The sequence below is a fragment of the Pyxicephalus adspersus genome, chromosome 4 (genome assembly GCF_032062135.1).
Source record: "Pyxicephalus adspersus chromosome 4, UCB_Pads_2.0, whole genome shotgun sequence".
Classification (NCBI taxonomy): Eukaryota; Metazoa; Chordata; class Amphibia; order Anura; family Pyxicephalidae; genus Pyxicephalus; species Pyxicephalus adspersus.
In genome coordinates, this window is record NC_092861.1 from 78999214 (window position 1) to 79003946 (window position 4733).

The 4733-nt window shown below is 41.5% G+C and overlaps 1 protein-coding gene across 2 annotated transcripts in view; it reads right to left on the bottom strand.

The window, feature by feature from the left end:
- The window catches only part of PDSS2 (decaprenyl diphosphate synthase subunit 2), a 73649-nt gene extending 72043 nt beyond the window's left edge, over nt 1-1606 (bottom strand). The window contains exon 1 of one of the 2 annotated variants that reach the window (XM_072408722.1): nt 1004-1606. The gene's annotated coding sequence lies outside the window, so the exon portion shown is untranslated. The remainder of the gene's footprint in view (nt 1-1003) is intronic. The other variant, XM_072408721.1, reaches the window with a different exon arrangement.
- Nucleotides 1607-4733: the final 3127 nt, after the last annotated feature.

Consider the following 4733-nt stretch of genomic DNA (forward strand, 5'->3'; position numbering starts at 1 on the left):
CTCCAAATTATTCCCCTGAAAATAGTTATTTTCTATTATGAAGTCCACTTGAGCTATTATGCAATCTGATGTTCAAAAATAATTTTAATCTGGATCACATTTTAGTTTCTGCAGTTTTAACTTTCATTTTTTTTTAGTAGTACTGAAGCATTTGTAAAATGGTAACACTATTGTTTGTTTTCTATTATTCCTATTCTTTTATACCATCTTATAAAAAATAATAAATATAATCTAAAAAAATGATTTCTTTTTCTGTTATCTTTTGTTTAAGTTGGAAGTTTGGGCAGCATGGTGGGTCAGAGGTAGCACTATGGCCTTTGCAGCGCTAGGTCCCAGGTTCCAATCTCCGCCTGGACACTATCTGCATGGAGTTTGCAGGTTGTCTGCGTGTGTTTCCTCTGGGAACTCCGGTTGTCTGCATGTGTTTCCTCCGGGTACTCTGGTTTCCTCCCACATCCCAAAAATATGCAGTGAGGTTATTTGCCTTTCCCCTAAAAAAATGACCTTAGACTGTATAAATGACTTTTGACTATGGTAGGGAGATTAGATTGTGAGCCCCTTTGAGGGACAGTTAGTGACTTGATTAGGCTGTGTAATATGATGGCGCTATATAAATACTGTATAATATTAAAAAACTCAATAGATGCTTGACTTTACATACAAACACAATAGCAGAGGCTGAGCTATAGATTCAGGGCCCAAACTTGTACTGGTTAGGATTCTAAATGGGAGGCTGACTCATGTTGATGATGAATGATTAGGTATTGCCTTCTATTCCTAGCCAGCAGAATTTTAGTTTCTGCCTAGGTTTTGCCCGTTCGCTTGGCATGCAGCATATAGAAGGGGTCCAATTTCCCCCCATGCCAAAAAATGTGAGTGAGTAAAAAGGCTTTCTGGCGGTCTTGTTGAGCATCAATTTAAAGCACAATGGTTCTTCACCCTGAAACCCCCTTTATATTGATGCACAACTGCTGATCAAGGCATTAAAGCACATTTCACTTACTTAGGTTGGCAAAAAAGAAAAAGCACAAAATTTCATTAGAACTGTTGGCAAGTGGCAAACGTCCCCATGCTCACATCACACAGTTGACATCACCCCAGGAAAAATTACAATGATGCTTTCATTCAATAAGAAGTGTCAGCAAGCTGCAACTTGTGTACCCACTCTTTCCTGGCATGATGGCCCATGGTACTTTCGGATTGCAGCATACAAAATGCAAGGTGCAGGAGGAAGGGATCCCACAAAGACATGGGCACTGGTGCTACAAACTGCTGTATAAGGTGTATAGGGTTGGTGGAATACAGACCCCTGTATGACGTGTATAGGGATGGGGTGACAAAGACACCTGTATGACGTCTATAGGGATGGGGTGACACAGACCCCTGTATGACGTCTATAGGGATGGGGTGACACAGACCCCTGTATGACGTCTATAGGGATGAGGTGACACAGACCCCTGTATGACATGTATAGGGATGGGGTGACACAGACCCCTGTATGACATGTATAGGGATGGGGTGACACAGACCCCTGTATGACATGTATAGGGATGGGGTGTGACAGACCCCTGTATGACATGTATAGGGAGGGGGGATACGACCCCTGTATGACATGTATATGGATGGGGGGATATAGACCCCTATATGACATGTATAGGGATGGGGTGTATCAGATTGGGATATAATTACATTGCTAATAAACACAAAGCTATCTCCCTGTGATTTGTGTACACCACCCCAGGGATTACAGCACAGGAAGCGGTGTTAGCTCTCTGACCTTTACAGAACCAAACAGCAATATATGATAAATATATGAGCCCAGCACATATTCTGTGCCATTTCAGCCTTGTGTCAGAGTTCTTGCGTCTTCCTATGCCCAGCATAGTGGTATGATATATGATATATGATATGCTGGCACACATCTATATACAGACATGTGTACACACGTGACAGGAGCAGGGTGACCTCTCACCGCACAGACTTGTCGGAAGTAAGTAACTATTTCACTTCACGCTACCGAAAGCAAAATAAACAGAAGTCACACACATTGACAAAGACCCGAGAACAACAACAAACACCCCCAACTATTGTGCAGCCGCCACACTTAATACCGGGCATCTCTGTATAAACTCACCGTGCTCAGCACGCATGCGCCCCAGGACTGTCAAGTATCGCGATAACTCAGTCTTCAACCCGACAGACTCCGGGGTCCTAAAACAAAAAACTACTCGTGAAAAAAAAACTACCAGGGGGCGTATACCAATGGGTGTATACAATGACGTCATCTCGAAGAAAGTTTCACTTTCACTGACTGCCGGACGTCACGTTCTGCAGCCTTACATGTCTCCCACTGCTGCTTTACATCTTTCCCAGTACAAACCTTCATGTCTCCTGAACAGTATGTCCCAACCACCTGAGATTTTTAGGGTACACAGGAGCCCCTCATAGCTAGCAGTCCCCCAAATTTCATCTCCCCACCTTTAATAACTTACAAAATTTGGGGGTCACAATTTTAAAAACTAGTGAAAGGATGCCTAGAAACCCGAAATTAAACATAATAATTATGGACCCCCGGGGCCACGAGCCACACAACCCATCCACCCTCCCATCACAGGCTCAGATCTGCGATGGGAGAGTGGGCGGGTTCTGGCATTAGGACATCACTATGGGGGAAGTTTATTCCTCTTTGAATGACATCCGTCATCTCTGCGCATGTGCGGTCCGGAGCCTGGCAAAATTAGTGGTCCGCCGGTCAGAAAAGGTTGGCAACCACTGAACTAAACCATAAGTTCAAAAACTGCTATGAGGCAGCTCCTTTATTGCAGAAGGAACATGCAATGTGCTTCCTGCAATTAATTATTATTACCTACCTGATTGCAATTTTTAAATGCAATCATCTGTCCCCACTACATCTTCTGTCATCATCTTCCAAAAAACTCATGTGAGCAGGGTGTGAAATGTTGGCTGGAAGCTATGTACAGCACCTTACTGGACTTTTGCACCAGCCATGATCTGACTGCATTACATAAAGAAGAACAGAGTGATCTTGATGTCAAGCTAGAGCAGCATGGTGGCTCAGAGGTGCTATGGTCTTTGCAGCGCGAGGTCCCAGGTTCCAATCTTGGCCAGGACACTATTTGCATAGATTTTGCAGGTTCTCCTTGTGTTTGTGTGGGTTTCTTCCAAACCTCCTAAAAACATGCAGTTAGGGTAATTTGCTTCCTCCAACAAAATGATCTTAGACTGTATTAAAAACATATGACTGAAGTAGCGACATTAGATTGTCAGCCCCTTTGAAAGACAGCTAGTGTCTTGACTATGGTAAACCTTGTACAATGCTGTGTAAAATGATGGTGCCATTTAAATACTGCACTGTATATTAATAATAAATGATATTGGATTTAAAATAAAGTATCCAATCAAAATGTACAGAATTTTATTTTTAAAAAAATAGCATTCTGGTAAGGAGGTAACAGGGAAACCAGGTAATGCACACTATTTTCATATTATACTTTAGCTTTTCTGGATCTGTACAGTGGCTTTTTACATATTTCCTAACTTCATTTACTGTATTCAAAGATAAAAGTAAATCCAATTTAGTATGTAGTTTATTATGCAACCAGCAGGTGGCGCATTAGGCCAGGTTCACAGTGGCACCAGGGTGCACTTAAAATTGAACGCTAGGTGAACGTCATAGATGTTACCATCACATTCAGATGTGACATTACAGTGACTCTCAGCAGCGTTTGTTAGGCATCAAGAAATTTCTTATCCCTTTTTGCTGCGTCATTTTAAGGTGGATTGGTATATTGCAAAGAATTGTGGGAAACGAGGTGTACCACATTTGAAACAAAGAAAAAAAGAATTTTAAAGTCCAAAAATATTTATTTTCATTCTGCTAGCTTATATTGACCGTAGCTGTGTGGAGCTGTCTCTGTGACTTTTTAAAATATAAAATGTGGATAACAATTTGCTATCCTTTGTGCCTTTCAAAGAATGAAAAAGTGGCAGTTACAGAGTGGGAGAATGGGGATGCACCCACTCACTGGGAAATGTCTGGCCAAGGGGACCTTTACCCTTCTCAAAATAGTTTTTAATTTTTCCAGTTTCCACAGTTTCTTCCCTTGGTTTTTCCTTTCTTGTAGACAATGCCACTGTAGCACCATTGTGCATCAGTCTTACACTGGACTATATAAAGTGTTGATGCCTAAAGTGACTGCAGCACCTACAGAGGAGTGGTGGTGGGGAGCTGTAGAGGGTTTTCTTTGGACATTTCTTAACTTAGGGTAGTGGATGGAAAGCACATTAGGCTGCAGAAAAAAAAATGTTCCCAAATTATGTAAAAAACAGGGTACTCTTCTTGGGTTTGTTGTTTTTTTTTTTTGGTGGGTATTGGAAGTAATAGGAAGATTTCAGGATGTGTTGTGGGGATGGGTATTATATCAACAGGAAATATGAAGAGGGTAGTTGGGGTGTATTGGGGAGAATTAAGGGTGGATTCAGAAAAACAGATAAAATAACAGGAAAAAACGTGGGTGGATGTGGTATTGCAGCTGTTTAATAATGGATTTGCTTTCTGTAGTGTGTATTCCCTATTTGCAGAATCAAATTGATCTTGCAATTATAGTGTTAGGGCTTTAGCCTTAGTACATAAGCCATGGTGTCCATTTTTGGATTTCTTGAATCCATTAGTACTAATGGGCTTTGGTGGAAAGTTCAGTACTTCTTCAAAA